The sequence below is a fragment of the Perognathus longimembris genome, chromosome 1 (genome assembly GCF_023159225.1).
Source record: "Perognathus longimembris pacificus isolate PPM17 chromosome 1, ASM2315922v1, whole genome shotgun sequence".
NCBI lineage: Eukaryota > Metazoa > Chordata > Mammalia > Rodentia > Heteromyidae > Perognathus > Perognathus longimembris.
The window spans coordinates 54,362,347-54,384,418 of NC_063161.1; the positions used below are offsets into that span (position 1 = coordinate 54,362,347).

At 46.2% G+C, this 22,072-nt stretch overlaps 1 protein-coding gene and 1 pseudogene across 2 annotated transcripts in view; one reads left to right on the forward strand and one right to left on the reverse strand.

The window, feature by feature from the left end:
- Window positions 1-1,155: 1,155 nt before the first annotated feature.
- Nckap5l (NCK associated protein 5 like) overlaps window positions 1,156-22,072 on the forward strand; it is a 44,856-nt gene continuing 23,939 nt past the window's right edge. For both annotated transcript variants that reach the window (XM_048364858.1, XM_048364866.1), the window contains exon 1: window positions 1,156-1,416. The gene's annotated coding sequence lies outside the window, so the exon portion shown is untranslated. The remainder of the gene's footprint in view (window positions 1,417-22,072) is intronic.
- LOC125365036 lies at window positions 15,913-16,368 on the reverse strand (annotated as a pseudogene).

Genomic DNA, 22,072 nt, shown 5'->3' on the forward strand with positions numbered 1-22,072 from the left:
GTAGGCAAGCACTCTACTGCTAAGCCACATTCCCAGCCTCTATGTATTTTTATTTTTATTATTATTTTTTTTTTTTGCCGGTCCTGCGGCTTGGACTCAGGGCCTGAGCACTGTCCCTGGCTTATTTTTGCTCAAGGCTAGCACTCTACCACTTGAGCCACAGCACCACTTCTGCTTTTTCTATATATGTGGTGCTGAGGAATCAAACCCAGGGCTTCATGTATGCGAGGCAAGCACTCTCCCACTAGGCCATATTCCCAGCCCCTCTCTCTATATATTTTAAATCACATTTTAAAAAACTTTCTCCAGAGAGCAACTCTTAATCTATAACCAGTCTGAGCAATCTGTGCTTCCTTTGTTTTTATGTTCCTTTATTGGACTATTATGATGCTTTAAGTCACATCCTGTGTATACCTGCAACAGAAGCAATTTTAATAAAACAGGTAGACACTGTGAGGACGCCTTTCTGTTTCCCTGCAGAACTCAGTTCATAACCTCATATCTGCACAGTCAGTACAGTGCAGGTGGTGAGGATTATAAAGTACACAGACAAGGGCAAACATGTTTAAGGACCAATGAAAACGGTACTGAATGGAGCTCTGACTAGGGGCTTGGGCAGAATGTTTACCTCGCTGCTTTAAGCAGGTGGTTTGAACTGGTGTTCCTTGAGATAGTGAGGTGGCTGTATCCTTTTTCTGCACTAATTACCCAGTGAGAAAACGGCCAGCTCAGCATTCTGGTAAGTGGAGCCTGTTCCTAGTGGAGTTTACCAGATGGCTGGGAAGACCCGATCCTTGGGTAGGAGGGAGCATTTAAGGCCACGAAAGCACTCAAGCCGCTTCCCATTGATTTACACCCAACACGTATGCAGGACGGCAAATTACCAACACAAACGCTCATAACCACATATACACGTGCAAGCCCAACCCCACTGAAGCAGACACGCATGCTCGTGGGTCGGGGCGTACCTAGCTTTTGCGGCTGTAGACTCCCCCAAGCCACTCCCGCTGAGCCTAGCCTGGCGTGGCCAACCTGGGCACTGGAGAGGTTTACTAGGCAGGGCCAGGCCTGGGGAGGTTTCTCCGCTGGGGAAGGAGAGGGGGAGGGGAAGCCCTTCCCACCCGGGCGGAAGCGGCGCGCGCTGGCCGGGTAGACTTAGCTCCGGTCCTGGGAACATCTGGACGATGATGGGCGGGGCGCGTATGCAGAGTGAGCTCGGATTGGCTACGCTGGGTGAGGGGGCGTGGTCCTGGTGAGGGGCGGGGCTCACTGGCCCCTTTAAAGCCTTGACATCCAAGAGGCGGCTCCGGTACCCCCCTTTCTCTGCCCCCTTCCCCACCTCGTCCTCGCCCCCGAGCCGCTGCCATGGACCCAGCAGGTTCGGCCTGTCCTGGCTCAGCTCGACATCTGATCTCGGTGAGTTCTAGTCTCATTTGGGATCTAAAGAGCGGTGAGCTGGGGTGGTCTGTACGCTCTGGGCGCGGGGGAGGAGGGTGTTGGGGAGGGTAAGGCTCTTGTGGAAACCTTGGTTCCGAAAGGGCGTCTAGGCTTCCGGCCCGCACCTCATTGCCTGCCCATCCTTCCTGCCGCACTCTCGGAGAGGGGGTGGGTGGGTCCTGGTTGAGACTCTGTCCACCCCCACCCCACCCCCTCCCGCCCCCTGCGCCATCCTCGCGCACACTCGTTGGCCCCGGAAGGGAAACTTTCGGGAGTGGGGGATGTTCCGGTGGCCGGTCTCCCTCGCTCTTTGAAAGCACTGACCTTGCCCCAGCTGCCATCTCACCCCACCCGCACCCCACTATCCGGGTGCCACTTAGCGGTGCTGGATTGAAGGGAGGGGGGCTCTCCCCGCAAAGCGCAGGCGCGGAGCCAAGCCTGGGGCTTCTCTGCGCACTCCTTCCAGTCCCAGTGGCCCGGGGCTGTAGGGCGTGGGGAAGGCGGGGAGAGGCGGAGAGACCCGGGTAGACCCTGGCCAGGGAGCAGCCCTTCACCGGCTTTGAGGCGCTGCGGGAAGGAGGGAGTCCTTAGAGCTCCACCTTGAAGACTAAGAGAGGAAGAAGGATTGGACTAGAGTGGGGACAGGGCAGCACCAGCAGAAAAGGCTCTCCGGGTCCTAACTGCGGTGCCAGAAGAATGCAGAGAATTTATCTGTCCCTGACACTCCCCTGGTTTGGCCTGCCTCAGAGAAAGGCCATGCAAACCCCAACCATCCTGTACTTATTCTGAGCCCAAAGCAGCCCCTTGGTCTCTCCAGCCCTGGCACTGCCCCAAGGGTGCAAACAAACGGCCCTCCCCTCCCACAGGCCTGATTTTCAAGGCGGCTCAAGCCTGGATCAGCCAAGCCCACCCAGCCTGCCCCAGCTGCTGTTTCTTATAGGCCTTGCCTTTCTAGGGAGTCAGGGGTCTTGGACTGAGGTGTTCCCTGACTTAAAATGTCATCTCTCTTATTCTCTTCCTGCTACTTTTTTCCTTTCTCCATAAGTCCTCGTGTTAGGCACAGTTGTCAGCTAGAGAAAGTGTTTGGAGGCAAAGGCCTGGGATAGAAGTGGTCTTGGGGTCGGGGATGAAGGAGTCGTATGGAATTGCTGTATAATTAATATGTTTAGGGAGAATGAAGATACCCTGTTTCCTTGTTGGTTAGACCCTTTCTTACAGACATGCCAGCTGGCTTCCTGAGCTTCCTTCTTGTGTGATCAGAAGGAAGGCACAAACTTCACCTCTCAAATCAGTTCTACCCCCCACCCCTTCCTAAGAACAGTTTAGGATTATTGTTGTTGTTGTTTTTTTGTCTCAAACCACTTGTACTTTGAAGAGGAATTTTTATATAGTTCAAGTTTTTCATTGTGAGGTCTTTATGTGAGTGTTTTCAGTCCTCCAGCATCCTTCTAGTTGAGAACCTAGAGGTAATGTCCTGCACTGCATAGAACAAGGCAGTTCTTGGTAAGTGGGTGGAAACCTGTGTCAATTTTAGATTGAAAATGAGAAGCTCTGGTCCCATGCTTATCCTAGCTTTCTGTGTGACCTTGGCCAACACAATTTGCTTTTCTGGATCTTAGTTTCCTTTATGTCTAAAACTCAGCATTAGAGTCTAGGGGCAGGAACAATTGGCTCTCCCCTGTAACCCAGCTAGTCAGGAGGTAGAAATTAGGAGGATGCAGGTTAGAGGCCTGTAGGGCAAAATGGCAACACCTTATCTGTAAAAAGCAAAGCCAAATGGGTTGGAGGAGTGGTAGACCTCCTGACTAGCAAGCATGAGACCCTGAGTTCAAACCTAAGTACCACCAGAAAAAAAAAAAAAAACTAAGACAAAATGAAAAAACAGTTGGACTGGAAAGCTCTAAAAACCCACTCCACATTTTAACATTGAGTGCTGCCACTGGGACATAACTGTAGAAGAGAGAATGGCCCACAGGCAGCATCCTTTTTTGGGGGGTGAGGGGGCTGTTGGTCGCAGGTCTTGAATCAAGACCTGGTTGCTGTACTTGAGCGATTTTGCGCAAGGCAAGGCTAGTGCTCTACCACTTTAAGCCACAGCACCACTTCCAGTTTTCTGGTGGTTAGTTGGAGATAAGAATTTCACAGACTTTCCTGCCTGGGCTAGCTTTGAACCACAATCCTCAGATCTCAGCCTCCTGAGTAGCTGGGATTACAGGTGTGAGCCACCAGTGCCTGGCTTAGGGCAGCTTCATTTAAAGAGAAAAAGTGTTGGGTCACACTTTCTTAATATTATAACATGGGGTAGAGAGAAGCAAAACTCTTCTTTTCCTGCCTAAGAACAAGTCATTGTTCTGCTTATCCCTGATGCCTTGGGATATGAACTCTGGCTGGCTTAGGTTTGGCCCACCCATCAAGGCCTCTGGTGAGACATCCTGGCTGGGCTAGTCTTTGAGTTGAGTGTTTGGGGAGGAGTTGAGAGAGGAGGAGGCAGCCTAGGGCCAGCGGGGGTAAGCAGATTCCCAGGAGACAGTATGCATCTCAGCTGTTGGGACTTGTTTTAGGATCTGCGCCAGGGAGCCCAGCACACTCATCCACCCTGTTGTGGGAAGAGAACAAGGAGGGCCCCACTGCTGCCCATCCCACCCCCTTGTCCTACCCACCTCACCTCTACACTCAGAGCCCTAACTCTCAGGCAACAGACTAAAGCAATCTCCCCAGGTGCCCTCACCCCTCCCAGCCCCTAGGAGAAGCTACCCTCACCAACCTTTCCCAGCCCCCTTCCCTTCCTGGGGGTTAGGTAGGGCTTCTCAAGAGTGAGGTTCTCCAGGTTGAAACTTGCTTTCCAGCCCAAGAGCCAAAAGGCCTTATGCTTTTGTTTGTTTTCAGCTTTGGTCTCCCAGGTAAAGGGGTGTTAAAGGAGAGGTGGTGGTTAAGAGAGGCCCTGGGATGTGAGGCTCATGTGAGGGCATTGCTTTGCCCTTTGCAAGCTCTCCTGGGCCTGAGGAGCTCTTTGCCACAGGCCCTGCTGCCCTATGTAGCTAACATTGCAGCAAGAAGTATCTAGCATAGAGCCCAAGAAACCCCTCTCACTGCTGTGAGCCCTTGAAATGGATAATGGAAGCTCCCAGGGAGGTCACTTTCCCAGAAAGTGGCTAATGGTGGAGTCCCTGTCAGAGTGAAGGATGCAGCTGTTGCTAGGCAGAAGCTGCTGTTCTGTCTTGGGGTGTGGCTCTGAGGCTAGCCAGCCAGAGGCCCCGTTAGAAGCAGGAGGAGCTAGGACAGCTGAAGCGGGGTCCCTGGCCCATCAGTTCTCTGAACAGATGCCCTTTTTCACTTCTACTTCCCCCACCCCCGCCCCTCAAGTCACCATTACTACCACAGGCAGTTTTGACAACCCTCAGCCAAACCTGGCAGGCTCTTCTAGCCTGTCTGGCTGCACTAATGGACTGATTGGATTTTCTATACTTAGAGTTTAGGATTTCTGATTGAACATGCAAATTTATGCAAATCAATCAGAGATCTGCCACCACATCAAAACAATGTGGAGCTTCCACAGGCTGGAAGGAATCCTAGAGACAGTCTAGTTCAACACCCTCATGTTAAAAATGGAGAAACTGAAGTCCTGAGGGGGAAGTGATTCATGTGGTGGTGAGTGTCAGACACAGGCTCCTGCCACTGGTCTAGTTTTACATGGTTGCATTCTATTTAAATTTTTCATTCATGAGGGAGCCACATTGCATTTAAAGCTGGAAGAGTGAGTTCTTAAACCTAGATTGCAAGAAGCTGCCCTTTGGAAGGTGGAAGTGTTAACTCATGGCCCCCTCTAGGTCAGTTAACCCAGAGCCCTAGGGATTCTGGTCAACTGCCTCACCTGCTGATGAAAAACTTCAAATCTTTTGGGATAAGACCTTTAATATCTTCCTTTAGACACTATTTTGAGGGCTAGAGGACAAGGTCATTGTTTGCCGCCTGGCTTGTCCCTCCTGTGTTCCCTGTGGCAGAGCTTTTGTCTGTTTTTAGCATCTGCACAGAACTAGGCTCACAATACTAGTTTGCTCCTTCCATTGTCACTGGAAAAAGTTCTTTGGTGTTCTGTGACTCCCCTACCCTCTCGGGCAGCATAGGTCAGCTGGGCTTCCTGTGCAGGCTCCTATAGCAGGGACCAGGTTGTATGGAAATGATTGCATTAGGATCAGTGTCAAAGATGGATGGAGGCTGCAGATGTAAGCTTAGGTTCCAAGAAGCAGCCTCTCAATGATGTCTTTTATTTCTAATGTCCTATGGATGAGATCTAGGGCCTCTGCATGTGAGGCAAACCACTATACCACATCCCTAATCTCTCTAATTTTTCTCCTTCTTCTTCTTCTTCTTCTTCCTTTTTTTTTTTTTTTTTTTGGCCAGTCCTGGGGCTTGGACTCAGGGCCTGAGCACTGTCCCTGGCTTATTTTTGCTCAAGGCTAGCATTCTACCACTTAAGTCACAGTGCCACTTCTGGCTTTTTCTATATATGTGGTGCTGAGGAATCAAACCCAGGGCTTCATGTATGTGAGGCAAGCACTCTACCGCTAGGCCATATTCCCAGCCCTTCTTTTCTTTTTCTTCTTTTTGGTGCTTATACTAGGGCTTGAACTCAGTGTCAGGGCACTGTACCTGAGCGTTTTTGCTCAAAGCTCTAGTGCTCGGTCACTTTAGCCACAGCTCTGCTTTCATTTTTTTTTCATGGTTAATAAGAGTCTCTTAGGGGGCTCAAGTGGTAGAGTGCTAACCTTGAGCAAAAGAAGCTCAGGGACAGTGCCCAGGCTCTGAGTTTAAGCCCCAGGACTGGAAAAACAAAAAAGTCTCTTGGGCTTTCTTGCCTAGGCTTGTTTCAAACTGTGATCCTCAGATCTCATCCTCCCCAGTAGCTAGGATTACAGGCATGAGCCACTGGCACTTGGCTCCCACACCTCTTGATGTGTTCTTAATAGGGATCCTCCCCCATTCTCTCCTCTTGGTCTGTGCCTGAGGCCCAGGGCTGTGGAGGGCAGAGCACACCCCAGATAGCAGAGAAGCCCAGGCAGCCACCAACCTTCTTTGCTCTGGAAGGGTGATTCAGGGGCTCCAGAACAGAGGCCCTGATTGCCAGCCAGGGCTTCCCACCAGACCCTGCTGAGGTCCAGGGAGGGAGTTTGGGACACATAGCCAGGTCCTTTCTCATCTTTACCCCAAACTCATGTCTGGAATGAGTACCCCTGTCTTCAGTATTTACCCAAAACATTGGAGGTGTGCAGCCAGCACCTTCAGTTTCCCATTGCTCAGCAGCCCTTGGTACCTAGTCCTCCGCACTAGGTGAGGTGTGCTCCTTCTCCTTGGGCCTCAGTTTCCCAGCCAGTGCTCATGGATTAATAACACCTCATCATTGGGGTGTGGTACCTGCTCCATAATTACCGTTCTTCCAGCTCTGGGAGTTACGTAGATGAAAGAGGCCCAGAGAGGCCAGGCTATTATTAAGGTGAATTATCATTGCTGTTATTACTGATTTCTAAAATCCTAGCAGCTGCTGAGAAGAGCCCAGGTGGGCCCAGCACCTTTAGCTTTATACTGGTCCCCAAGCTAGGGGGGGGGTTCTGCAGTTTTCACTAAGCTTTTTACTTTATATATTTTTTTAAAAATTAACAAACTGGGGGTGTCGCTCAGTGATAAAAGAAATACTTGCCTAGCATGTGAAAGGTCCCAGGTTTAATTTCCAACCCCGAACAAAATTACAGTTACTTTAAATGAAGAGAAGACTTCATATCACACTCCTGCTGTTACCTGTAGAGTTTAGGTGCTGAGTCTCAGTCTAAATTTGCTTCTGATCTTGATTCTCTGGGAGAGCACTTGGTGACACTCTTTTCCTAGACAGGGCTGTGAGGGGCCCTGGAACTCCTGGGGTGTGGCCCTTGGTTTCTTAGTGGCTGATTCATCTTACCCCAAGTTGGCTTAATGTGCACGCTGTAATTGGGCCTTTTGTGCAGGGATCTGTTGAGACACCCCCAGAACCTGCCTACAGCAGGAGTACTTTGCCCTCCTCACCCCCATCTGCTCTAAACTCTCCCCCTGCCCAGCCGCCTCCCCCTGGCCCTCAACTTGGGAGGTATTTGTTTCTCCTATCTCTGCTCATGACTAGATTTTGCCCCCTTCCCAGGGGCATGAAGGAACACAGCTTTTACATAGGCAAAGATGGACCTGGATGGGCGAGGGATGTGGCTTAGTGTTAGAGGGTGTCCCTGACTGACTTCTGGGTTCACACTACAAACAGCCTGGAGTTCCAGGCCCTAGGGAAGAAAGGAAGTGAATGATACTCGTGTCTTGTGGTCCAAGACCCCACATTCACCCAGCCAGACCACCTCACCTCCTATCTTGTCCTAGAGAAATGGTCCCTGCCTCCAGGAAGAGGGTAGATGACCAGCAGAGAGGAATTTTCAGATGCTGAGCATTCAGGTATGGTGGTACACACCTGTAATCTCGGTGCTCTGGAGGCTGAGGCAGAAGGATACCAGCCTGGGCTGCATAGGAAGACTGTCTCGAACAAAACAAACACATACCAAAAAAAAACAGAAGAAAATAAGAGAAAGCACTTTAAGTACTTTTGTTTTGTTTTGCAGTGCTAGTCATTGAATTTAGGACCTCATGCTAGGACCTCATGCGTGCTAGGTTGGCACTCTACCATTGAAATATATCCACAATTCCCTTCTAAAAGGTTTTAGTTTGTTTCTTTGGGGTTTTTTGAAGACAGGATCTTGCTATATAGCCAGACTGGCTTCTAACATAACCATGACTTTCCTGCCCCAGCCTCCAAAGTGCTGGGATTATAGGCATGCACCATCATACCCAAGTTACAGTCCCCTCTATCCACTTTAGGGCACAATCTGAGCAGAAAAGTCCACTAGATTCCATCTCCCAAAAGAACTCAGCAAAAAGTTAAGCTGGAGGTGGTAGTGTAGGTACCCATCAAGTGTTAGGCCCAGAAATTAAGCCCCCCCCCCAAAAAAAATTAAGAGTACAGCTCAAATGGTACATCACTTGCCTAGCAAACATGAGGCCCCAGGGTGGAAAATTGAAAATGACTTTTACAAAATAAGATACCTTGAAAAACCTTACTCCCCTCCGTTCCCTTCTTTCCCATAGATAGTTGCTCATATGTTCCTCCAGAGCTGGGGATCAAACCCCAGCCTCGTGAGTGCTAGCCAAGCAATCTACTACTGAGCTCTACACCCTTACCTCTTTTTTTTGCGGGGGGGGGGGGGCGGCAAGGGGCTTGAGCTCAGGGCCCGAGTGCCGTCCCTCAGCCTTTTTGCTTAAGGCTAGTGCTCTACCACTTGAGCCATAGGTTCTGGTGTTCTGGTGGTTTATTGGAGATAAAAGTCTCACAAACTTTCCTACCTAGTCTGACTTCAAACCACAATCCCCAGACCTCAGCTAGGTTTATAGGAGGAAGCCTTTTACCTTTTTTGAGACAGGCTCTCTCTATATAATCTATAATTTAGGCTAGCCTCAAACTCAGTGATACCCTCCCTCTACTTCCTGAGTGCTGAGATTACAGCCGTGTGTCACCACATCCAGCCTCTCCAGAGTTTCTTTACACAAAGTTAAATATGAATAACATGTTCTTTTTTCCTCTTTTTTTTATGTCTCAGGATTTTAACTTGATTTTTTTTCTTATTTATTTTCAAAGTGAGCAGAGGTTATAGTTTCATAAGTTAGGCATTGGATACATTTCTTGTACTTTGTTACCTCTTCCCTCATTCCCCCCTCTTCCCCCCTCCCCCTTCCCCTCTCCCCCCCATGAGTTATTCAGTTGGTTTACACCAGTTTTGCAAGTATTGCTTTTGTAGTCGCTTGTCTTTTTATCCTGTGTCTCTCGATCTTGGTATTCCCTTTCACTTTCCTAGTTCTAATACCAGTACATACAGTTTGTACTCAGACGTACTCAGATAAGATATAGTAATAGTGCATTTCCTCTTCTTTTTAAAACACAGCTTATAGCATATATGCTTTATGTGTCACTTTACCTATGGTAACACTTGGATGTGTGTGTATTTCTCCTGCCTCTTAACTTGCCTGTTTCTGGCTATTTTAGTCTTCTAGGACTGCTATAACAAAATAGTATAAACTGCATAGCTTAAAAGCAACAGCAGGAGCTGGGAATGTGGCTTAGTGGTAGAGTGCTTGCCTAGCATGCATGAAGCCCTGGGTTCAATTCCTCAGCACCACATAAACAGAAAAGGCTGCCGGAAGTGGTGCTGTGGCTCAAGTGGTAGAGTACTAGCCTTGAGCAAAAGGAAGCCAGGGACAGTGCTCAGGCCCTGAGTCCAAGCCCCAGGACTGGCAAAAACAAAACACAGCAACAGCAGTTTGTTCCTCCCAACTGAGGAGAGAGGCGGAGAACTATAAGATTAAGGTGCTAGCATATTCAGTGTCTTGATGTCTGTGTCTCACATGTGGGAAGGGGCCAAGGGGTTTTTCTCAGAGTTCTTTTATAAGAGCAGCAGCTGAATTTATGAGGACACTACCTTCTGACATGAGCACCTCTCAAATTCCTCTGCCTCCTTTTTTTTTTTTTTTCCCCCCTAGGCATGGGGCTTGAACTCAGGGCCTGGGCGCTGTCCCTGAGCTCATTTTACTCAAGACTAGTGTTCTAACCACTTTGGGGTTTTTTTTGGCCAGTCCTGGGGCTTGGACTCAGGGCCTGAATACTGTCCCTGGCTTCTTTTTGCTCAAGGCTAGCACTCTGCCACTTGAGCCGCAGCGCCACTTCTGGCCATTTTCTGTATATGTGGTGCTGGGGAATCAAACCCAGGGCCTCATGTATACGAGGCAGGCACTCTTGCCACTAGGCCATATCCCCAGCCCCTGTTCTAACCACTTTGAACCACAGCTCCACTTCTGGTTTGGTGGGGGTCCATTGGCGATAAGAGTCTCATGAACTTTCCTGCCCCGCTGGCTTTTAACAGCCTCCTGAGTAACTAGGATTTCAAGCTGGAGCAACCAGGTCCTGACTTCCTTTGTCTCATTATACCATCCCCTTGACAGGATCTTAACCTATGATTTTTTTTGCAGGGGAGTGATGGCACATATCCAAACATTCAGACCTACCAGAGTTGATCCCAAACTAAGAGAAGTGTTCTTTCTCCATGTGCTGTGAATGTCAAGATTTTGTTCTAGTCTCTAGGAATTTTCAAGCTGTCGCTAGGCAACTCATTCAGCCAGCAGATGTTTGGTTTTGTTTGTGGTGGTGGTGATATTAGGATTTGAACTCAAGGCCTCACACTTGCTAGGCAGGTGCTCTACCACTCAAGCCACACCCTCAGATACATCCCCAATCCTTTTTGTTTTAGTTATTTCAGCTTCAATTAAGATTCATTTATTACTCATTATAGCTTCAAGAAATGAATATTATAATGTCTGGAATATATTCATAAAATATTTATTCATGAAAGAAAATAAAAATGAAATTCTACACCAATGGAATATTTATTAAATCTTTTGGGATTCAGAACAGTATAATTTATGTAGCACAGAAGTTATCAACAAATTAATACCTTCATAAACATCTGACATAAATGATATATAAGGTATATATATATATATATATGTAAACTCTGCCATTATATATATATATATATATGTATACATCACATATTTTCTTTGCCACTGAGTAAAAAAATCATTTAAGTATTAGTGCTCCAATGGAAACTTTGGAATTAGGTTTAATTGGCATTACATGGTTACCATCCATGTAGAGGATTCAGCTATATCATCTAAGAGGTCAAAAGACTTGATCAGGGGGCTGAGAATATGGCCTAGTGGCAAGAGTGCTTGCCTCCTATACATGAAGCCCTGGGTTTGATTCCCCAGCACCACATATATAGATAGATAAATGGCCAGAAGTGGCGCTGTGGCTCAAGTGGCAGAGTGCTAGCCTTGAGCAAAAAGAGAAGCCAGGAACAGTGTTCAGGCCCTGCGTCCAAGGCCCAGGACTGGCAAAAAGAAAAAAAAAAAAAACAGGACTTGATCAATTTTTTTTGCCTAGCTTTATACACACACACACACACACACACACACACACGTGTGCACATGCTCGAGATCCTCCTTCAGGTTTGCTTCATCAAGCCCGCTTATTGGTTGAGATGAGGTCTCTGACTTTTTCCCCAGGCTGGCCTTGACCTACAATCCTCCTGATCGCAGACTTCAAAGTTGCTTGTGTCACAGGTGGGAGCTCCTGTACCCAGCATCCAGAAGATATTTTATGACTTACTCTGTGTCTAGTGCTGCTAATTTCTGTAGATACAATGGTAATCAAGAAGGTCCATATTCATCAGATAACTGAACAGTTACAGAATTAGAGCTGTGATGAGGGCTGTAAAGGCTGTATCCAGAATCCTCTGAATTGATCATTACACCTTGTATATATGGATTGAATTACGGTACTGTACCCTATAAATTAGCACGAATCTGTGTCGAGCTACAAATTTAAAAAAAGGATACTTGTGAAAGAGCAAGCAGAGGGCTTGCCTGCCTTGGTGTGTGCTAGGGTTGGGAGTGGCAAATTCCATGGAGTAGGATATGGCTTGCTGCTGCTGACTAGCCTTGGCCTAGGACCGCAGATAAGGCAATACAGGATCTGCAGTGCTGCATCTACTCAGCTTCTCTTCTGGGTTTCTCACTTCTCAGTCAGGTGATGTTGAGGATCCCTTCTCTCCTCTCCCCCCCTCCCCCTCGGCATGCTTTGCTTCTATTTTCCTAACCCTGGGCCTCTAAGGTTTCTGAAGCTGGAGGCTGCTTTCCTTATAGACTGAAGGGAAGTTGGAAAGTTGTTAGCTTCTTATTTCCTCTGTAGACAGCACCTCACTTCCTGTTCCCCGCCCCCCCAGGGTAGAAGAAGCCTAAAGCTCTTGGCTCTGCTGTCCCTATTTCCCCCTCCTCCACTGCTTTCCCAGGAAGCCTGCTGGCTTGTTAAAGAAAGGCTACTTCAGAGCTGGAGGCTTTTACCCAGAGATGCATTGAACTCCTAACCCCCATCCCCATTATCCTGTTCTGGCCAGTGAGGGCTGCGGGGGGGGGGGGGGGGATATATCCTCAATTGCCATCCTTTTCCAGATTTTCATTTTAAAATATTTCTAGGGCTGGGAATATGGCCTAGTGGCAAGAGTGCTTGCCTCATATACATGAAGCCCTGGGTTCGATTCCCGAGCACCACATATATAGAAAACGGCCAGAAGTGGCGCTGTGGCTCAAGTGGTAGAGTGCTAGCCTTGAGCAAAAGAAGCCAGGGACAGTGCTCAGGCCCTGAGTCTAAGGCACAGGACTGGCAAAAAAATAAATAAATAAATAAATAAAAATAAAAATATTTCTATTGTTATTAAATTATATAAAATGGTGTATAAAATGATATACAGAGGAGTCACAGGTATATAAGTCAGGTAATGAATACATTTCTTCTTTTTCTGCCAGTCCTGGGGCTTGAACCCAGAGCCTGGGCACTTTCCCTGAGCTTCTTTTGCTCAAGGCTAGTACTCTACCACTTGAGCCACATAGCGACTTCCAGCTTTTTCTGTGTATGTGGTACTGAGGAATCAAACCCAGGGCTTCATGCATGCTAGGCAAGCACTCTACCGCTAAGCCACATTCCCAGCAGTAGAGTTCATTTTCAACATATAATGTCTAGTAAGTACCATTCCTGCATTTGTTCACCTTTTTCCCTACATTTCTCTACTCCTCCTTATCCCCCCCTCACAAAAATAAACAGATAAAACAAATAAGACCAAAAAAAAACCCTCTTATTTCCATTTCCTGGAGCTCATTTCAATAAATATTAGTTTAGGTGATCAGAGGCATTGTGCCATTGTGTTCCTCCCTAAGACTATCTGTCCTCTTTTGGCCTCACTGTGTATGAATGCCTAGAGTCCTGTATAATTTGAGATCTATCTGGAATTATACAGACTATCTCTTTCCTGCTGGGAGATGTCACAGAGAATTCACCCCTATCTTACAGACAGTAAAACTGAAGCTCACAGGAGTTTATGGCCTTTTCTGGGCTTTACCTAGGTTCCTGGCAAGCCAGAGCTAAAATCCAGAAAACCTGACTTCTATTTGTAGACACAAATGAGAGCAAAGCCCAGTGGGAACTTGTGGGTAAACCAGAGCTGGTCTCCTCCCAGAGCAAAATGGCAGTTTAGGAGGTGACATCTGCGCTCTGGCTGGATGGCACCCACTGGGTCAGAAGAGGTTCAGCTGTCCACAGTCTGTTCCTTTCATAGGAAGAGGTCAAGATGTGGGGTTCCAGTGATTCACACCTATAATTCTAGTGTCTATTTAGGAGGTTGCGATGTGGTTTGAAGCCAGCCCCGGCAGACAAATTCAAGAAACTCTCTTCTCCAATTAAACATCAAGAAGCTAAAAGTAGAGGAGTAGCTCAAGTGGTAGAGCATCAGCCTTGAGTAGCTAAAGCCAAACAAAAGCGCTAAGTCCTGAGTTCAAGCTCCAGTGCTGGCATTAAATGAAAAGGAAAGGAAAAGAAAGGTGAGGAAGAAGATTGATTGAGGTATGAGGCTTGAGTCGTCAGGCACTGGAGAATAGACATAGGGGCTAGAAGGGTATCTACTCAGCTCTGATAGACCTATGGGTGCAGCCTGCAAGCCCTTGGAGGAGGCTGTGGGCCTCCTGGACTATTGCATCTCCTGTCAGAGAGACAGTAGGTAGCTAACGTTGGTTCCCTCAGTCAGCTCTGCTGTCACCAGCTGCAGCCTTTGCCTCTGTGAAACCTGGTACCTGGCGCTGGTTTCGCTCAAGATCTTGAAAGGTTGCTGACTCCCATCTTCTACCCAGAAGCAGGAAGAAGAGTTAGGAACTGGCCTGGGCCAGGGAAGTAAGAAACTCCTTCTGAGCTAATAGCTTCAGGTCTTCTTAGCTGCTCTGTCTGCATATGAACCTGAGGCTTATGCCTTCTTCTGTGTGTCCTTCCGGCTGCTTGCAATGACAAAATAGACAAAAATACGTATATTTATAGTGTACAACATAATGTATGCAATATATTGTAGAATGGTTAAATCAAGCTAATTAACATAGGCATTGCCTCCTGACTGATTTTGTGGGTTTGTTTGTTCATTTGTTTTTTTAATGCCAGTCCTGGAACTTGAACTCACAATCTAGGTACCATCCCTGAGCATTGTTTTGTTTAAGGCTAGCACTCTACCACTTGAACCACTTTGGTGGTTAATTGGACAAAGAGTCTCATGGGCTTTCCTACCCAGGCTAGCTTCTAGCTGGGCTCCTCAGATCTCAGTCTCCTAAGTAGCCACCTGCACCCAGCCTAACTGAAAATTTTGTATCTTTTAACCAGTGTCGCCATCATTCCCAAGCCCTAGACTCTAGTAACTACCACTTTACCCTTTACTTCTGTAAATTCTAGTTTTTTTCACTCTACATGTAATAAGTAAGGTCCTGCAGTATTTATCTTCGTGTACCTGGTTTATTTCATTTGTCTTCCAGGTTCCCTCATGTTATGGCAAATGACAGGATGATTTTAGTTTTTAAGATTAGTATTCACTGTGTGTGTACGTTTCACCTTGCCTTTATCTATTCATCTGTTTACTTAGACTGATTCCATCTCTTGGCTATTGTGAATAATGCAGTAATTAGCAAGGGAAAACAGATATCTCTATGACACATTTCCTTTGGCTGTATACCCAGTAGTAGGATTGCTGGATCATATGGTCCTTCTATTTTTATTTATATTTTTATTTTTTTGAAATCTATCCTATTTCCAATAATGGGTATACTAGTCACATTGCCACCAGCAGTATGCACGGGTTCCCTTTTCTCCATAACCTGGCCAGCCTTAGTTATCTTCCTTTTTTTGATAACATATTATTATAAGTAGGAGGTGATATCTCATTATGGTTTTGACTTGCATTTCCCCATGATGAGTCATGGTAAGCATCTTTACATTCATCTACTGGCCCTGTGTACGTTTCCTTTTAACAATTGCCTCTACAGTTTTTGCTTTCTTTTTGTTTTATTTTGTTTTGGTACTGAGGCTTGAACTCCGAGACTCAAGCTCTCACTTGGCATTTTCTCTCAAGGATGCTACTCTACCACTTGAGCCACAGCACCACTTTAGACTTTTTGCAGGTTAATTGGAGATGAGTGTTTTTGGATTTTTCTGCCTGGGCTGGCTTTGAACCATGATCCTCAGATCTCAGCCCTCTGAGTAGCTCAGATTACAGGCATGAGCCACCAGCACTCAGCCCTTTGCTCTTTTTTTTTTTTTTCTTGCCAGTTCTAGGACTTGATGTATGGGTATGGCCACTGTCCCTGAGCTTTTTTGCTCAAAGCTAGCACTCTACCACTTGAGCCACAGCTCTACTTCAGGCTTTTTGGAGGTTAATTGGAGATAAGATTCTAATAGACTTTTCTGCCAGGGCTGGTTTGGTTTTTTTTCCCCTATTTTTAATGATGGAAACAAAAAACATCTAAAATCGAAGCTTCTGGAAGAACCACTTGTTCTTGCTGGTCTTGTATCTCTCCTCAAACTTGACCTTGGCCTCCCGTCGGGCCTTGCGTTTAAGAGCGGGATCTCTGAAGACATCCTTGTTGACCAGTTTTGTCCAAGGGGATATCCACAGAATACCTTGTAGGCATAAGGTGATTGTAGTTATAAACCTTTACAAAGGACTTGATCTTGGATCTCTTGGCGATCTTCTTCTTGCCCATGTTAGCTGTCACTTTTCGGGGATAGCTATCAATTCTGGCCACCAAAGCATGACTGTAGGGGCGATCTGAGGTGCTTTCATCGATGTTCTTCATGATGACGGCTTTGCGTCCAGAGTAGCATCCAGCCAGGACCAGCACCACTTTCCCGGGTTTCATGAACTTGCCCATTTCGACAGCACCCAGCAGGCCTACAGCAAAAAGCCAGGGCTGGTTTTTACGTGGTAATACTCAGATCTCAGCCTCCTGAGTAGTTAGCATTACAGGGGTAAACCACCAGCATTCACCTTTGCCAGTTTTTAATCAGGTTGTTTTCATGCTACTAAGTTGTTTGAAGTGCCTTAGATATTTTGAATATGAACCCCTGATCAGATGTATGTATGGTTTTTTAAGTATTTTCTCCCACTCATAAGTTACCCCTTCACTCTGATGATTGTTTGCTGGGCAAAAAAAATTTTTTAGTTTAATGTGATCTCTTTTGTCTATTTTTGTTTTTGCTTTGGGACTCATATCCAAAACTCATTACCCATACCAGTATCATGGAGCTTTTCTGCTATACTTTCTTTTAGTTGTTTTTACAGTTTTCAGTTTTACCTTTAAGTCTTTCCACCATTTTGATCTAGTTCTTGTATAGGGTGTGAAATGATTTGATTCTTGTGTACCTGGCTGCCCAGTTTTTCCAACACTATTTATTGAAGAAACTATCTTATTTTTCCCCATATATATTCTTGACAACTTTGTTGAAGATCAGTTTTACCATAAATGTGTGGAGGACTGGGAATGTGGCTTAGTAGTAGAGTGCTTGCCTAGCATGCATGAAGCCCTGAGTTCCTTTGTCCACATAAACAGAAAAAGCCAGAAATGGCGCTGTGGCTCAAGCAGTAGAACATTAGAACATTAGCCTTGAGCACAGAGAGGCTCAGGAATGGAGCCCAGGCCCTGAGTTCAATCCTCAGGACTGGAAAAAAAAAGTGTGGATTTATTTCCTGGGCTCTGTACTGTACCATTGGTCTGGTGTTAGAGTGTGTGTGTGTGCGCGCACGCACCAGTCCTGGAGCTTTTTTTTTTTTTTTTTTTTTTTTGCCAGTCCTGGGCCTTGGACTCAGGGCCTGAGCACCATCCCTGGCTTCTTTTTGCTCAAGGCTAGCACTCTGCCACTTGAGCCACAGCGCCACTTTTGGCCGTTTTCTGCGTACATGGTGCTGGGGAATCGAACCCAGGGCTTCATGTATACAAGGCAAGCACTCTTGCCACTAGGCCAAATCCCCAGCCCCCAGTCCTGGAGCTTGAACTTGGGGCCTGGGCGCAGTCCCTGAACTTTTAATTTTTCTCAAGGATAGTGTTATGCCACTTGAGCCACAACTGCACGTCCAGCTTACTTAGAAATAAGAGTCTCACAGAATTTCCTGTCCAGACTGTCTTTGAACTGGGTTCATCAGATCTCAACCTTCTGAGTAGCTAGGATTACAAGCATAAGCTACTGGTACCCAGCTTAGTGTCTACTTTTTTATATCTTCTGCTGTTGTGATTACAATAGCTTTGGAATAGGTTTTTTAGTCAGGTAGTATAATGCCTCCAGATCTGTTCTTTTTGCTCAAGATGGCTTTGCCTATTCAGTTTTGTATGGTTATGTATACATTTTAAGATTGCTATTTCTGTGGAAAATGTCTTTAGAATTTTGATAGGAATCGCAGTGAATCTGCAGATCTATTTAGGTAGCATGAACATTTTAACAGTATTAATCCAATCCATAAATACAGGCTATTTTTGTTCTTATGTGTATCACTAATTTCCTCTCCTCCTCCTCCTCCCTTCCTCCTCCTCCTCCTCCTCTTCCTCCTCCTCCTTTTTTGCCAGTCCTGGGGCTTGAACTCTGGGCCTGGGCACTGTCCCTGAGCTTCTTTTGCTCTAATCTAGTGCTCTATCACTTGAGTTACAGCTCCATGTCCAGGTTTTTTTTAATAGTTTATTGAAGATAAGAGTCTCATGGAATTTCCTGCCTGGGCTGGCTTTGAGCCTTGATCCTCAGATCTTACTCTCCTGAGTAGCTAGGATTACAGGCATGAGCCATGAGCACCCAGCTGCTCCTGTTGGTGCTCCTGCTGCTTCTGCTACCGCTTCTTCTTCCTCCTCCTCCTCCCCCTCCTCCTCTTCCTCCTCCTCTTCCTCCTCCTCTTCCTCCTTCTGGTGGTAATGGTTTTACTGGGGTTTGAACTCCAGGCCTGGTGCTTGCTAGGCAGATGTTCTCCCATTTAAACCATGCCCTTAGCTCTTTGTGCCTTTTTTTTTTTTTTTTTTTGGCCAGTCCTGGGCCTTGGACTCCGGGCCTGAGCACTGTCCCTGGCTTCTTCCCGCTCAAGGCTAGCACTCCGCCACTTGAGCCACAGCGCCACTTCTGGCCGTTTTCTGTATATGTGTGCTGGGGAATCGAACCTAGGGCCTCGTGTATCCGAGGCAGGCACTCTTGCCACTAGGCTATATCCCCAGCCCTCTTTGTGCTTTTTAAAAAATTTCATATAGGGTCTTGTGCTTTTGCCCAGGCTGACCACATACCTATTTCTGCCTCTCAAATAGCTATAATTACATGTATGAGCCAACTCTCTCTCTCTCTCTCTCTCTCTCTCTCTCTCTCTCTCTCTCTCTCTCTCTCTCTCTCTCTCTCTGTCTCTCTCTCTCTCTGGTCCTGGGGCTTGAACTCAGGGCCTGAGTGCTGTCCCTGAGCATTTCTGCTCAAGGTTAGTGTTCTCCCACTTTTAGCCACAGCTCCATTTCCAGCTTTTTAGTGGTTAACTGGAGATAAGAGTCTCATAGACTTCCTTGCTCTGGCTGGCTTTGAGCCGTAGTCCCCAGATCCCAGCCTCCTGATTAGCTAAGATTATAGGCATGAGCCACCAGTGCCCAGCTACCCTTCTTTAATGGTTTTATAATGTTCAGTGTCTTTTATTCCTGAGTATTTTATTGTGTTGTAGCTATTATAAGATTGTTTTCATAAGTTCTTTTTTCCAATACTTCATTGTTTTTTTTTTTACAAATGCTACTGAATTTTGTATCCTTATGTCCCCTCTTCCACTGAAAACTCCAGAAAATCCTGGAAGAATTAGTTGACCCATCTCTGAATTACCTGCTCTCTCAATACCTAGCCTTGTCTCCCTTCTGTTTAGAAATAATCTTGAGAATATCCTGTTTGCCTGAGGGAGCCACTGAGGTCTGGGAGTTGGTTGGGAGCTTTTTCTTGGGTTGTTTGATTTTTTTGTTTTCATTGCTCAGGATGGGAGGTAGGGGATCACACATGCTAGGCAAGAGCTTCTACTCCTGAGCCAGATTGAGAGTTTTGAAACAATCATCTCAACACTAGAGACAAAGCTAAAATTATCTTACTGCCCTCCATATGGCTTGGGGCCATTGGAGCCAGGCCCTAAGAGGAGAGATAGGGATAGAGAATTTAATGAGTCCACTGCTCATCTCACATAACTCTTCTTCCTGCTCTTTTTCTGACCGGAATGAAGGGAGATCAGCCATCCCTAAAGCATCTAGAGGAAAGGTCTTCAGGGCCTTGGGGCCTTATTGAATGAAGGGTACACTAGCAGAGACGAGAGGGGAGGTCAGAAATACAGATATGCCTTCCTTTTTCAAGGAGCTCCTTTTCTGACAGGACATAGGAAGTCCCTCCTCCTCACAAGACTGTTGGAGCACAGGACCAGTTGCATTTTGAAGTACAGTCGTGCTAGGAGTCACTTTAGGAAGTGACCAGTCTTGGAAAGTTTTTCAGAAGAATTGTTCCTAGGCCAGAGCAAGGCAAGACTTCTAAGGTTGCCTTGAGGAGATTCCTCTGTCCTCAGAGCAGGAGGAGATCATGAGATTTGAAGAGAGAAGGACAAAAGCAAATTTTTTGTTTGAGAAGATTGCTTTGGTAGAGCTCTTTGAAAAAGTGGGTTGTGGTGGGAAAAATGTAAAAACAAAACAACAACAACAAAAAACCCTGGAGCTTGTGATGGTGCCAGGGAGGGAGGGAAGGAAGGACCCCCAAAAAAGATTTTAGAAAGTCACTAGAGCCGATCTATAATAATTCTCAATGGCTAGAGCAGAGTTTGAGCAATGAAATAAGTGATGATTGTAGTAGATTACAGCCCAAACTATAAACATGCAATTAGTACATAGCAATGTACATCTGTAATTAAATAATTAAATACATGAAGTAATACATGTATACCCAGAAAGAAGGACAATCCTTTACAGGAAACTTCCAACTACTGTAAAAGGAACAAGAGGAAATCCAGAGTAGCTGTAGCAAAACATGATCCACTGATGAATTCTAAAATTAGTAAGTGAGTTTTAAGGATAAATTAGATAGTTGCATTAACTGGAAGTATTGCCTTCTAAAATACCTGTTAATTACAAAAGGAAATCTAGGGGCTGGGAATATAGCCTAGTGGTAGAGTGGTAGAGAGCCCTGAGTTCGATTCCTCAGCACCACATATATAGAAAAGGCAAAAAAAAAAAAAAAAAAAAAGGCCAGAAGTGGTACTATGGCTCAAGTGGCAGAGTGCTAGCCTTGAGCAAAAAGAAGCCAGGGACAGTGCTCAGGCCCTGAGTCCAAGGCCCAGGACTGGCAAAAAAAAAAAAAAAAAAAGAGAGAGAAACTCACAGATGGACACCACCTATTCAAGAGATAAAGCTTAAAGCATCATCAGTACTAAGATATCTCCACCTTGTAATACAGCTCATGGAGAAAGACACTCTGTGATATTCTTCCCGCAAACCATGACTTCTGTTTGATCAGCAAGAAAATCAGACAAAGCCAAGCACTGCTGGTGGCTTACCCCTGTAATCCCAACTACTCAGGAAACTGACATCTGAGGATCTAGATTCAAAGCAGACAGATCTGAGAGACTTTGGTCTCTAATTAATCAGCAGGAAGCCAGAAATGGAGGCATATCTTAAAGGATAGAGACCAGCCTTGAGCAAAAAAGAAAAAAAGTTAAACAAAAGCTTGAGGCCCTGCACACACACACACACACACACACACACACACACACGCGCGCGCGCGCGCGCGCGCACACGCGCGCTAAAGAGTTTTAAACTTTTCCAGTCATTTAAAAACAACAATAAACTCATATTTAATGGGGCTAGGAATATGGCTTAGCGATAGAGTGTTCACCTTGCATACATGAAGCCCTGGGTTTGATTCCTCAGCACCACATAAACAAAAAAGGCCGGAAGTGAAGCTGTGGCTCAAGAGGTAGACTGCTAGCCTTGAGCAAAAAGAAGCCAGGGACAGTGCTACAGTGCTCAGGCCCTGAGTCCAAGCCCCAGGACTGGCAAAAACAAAACAAAAAAACCCACAACTCATATTTAATATAGGAAAAATATACATATTTCTAAAACAAAAAAGGTGGAGAATGTCGGTATTCCTCATTTTGAAAGTCTTTCGTGTCTGACTTAGCAGAAGACAGCTGGACTCTCCTACTGTGATGTCATATAGCAGTCTGTAAAACATCACTCTGCATTCAGGAGTGAGAATGATAAAGGCAGATATCTTTAGTAGTCCTATGAAAATAATTTTGACCTTGTGGACCCCTTGACAAGACCTCGGGGTCCCAGGCCACTCTTTGGAGACTGCTGTACTTAGTGGGAAGGAACTTATTCCTAGTAAGTTGTGATAGGAAGTGACGCTGTGGCTCAAAGTGGTAGAGTGCTAGCCTTGAGCAAAAAGAACTCAGGCCCTGAGTTCAAGCCCCCAAAAAACAAAAACAAAAAAGTTGAGTGATTTGCCCGATATCACACAACAAGTAAGGAAATAGCAGAGCTGGGCTAGTCTATCTTAGGCTCTGCTTTCCTGCTAGAGGCTTTTCCCATTGCCTTAGCCAGGCACTGGCCTTTTGGGAATGGGGCCTTAGGCTGC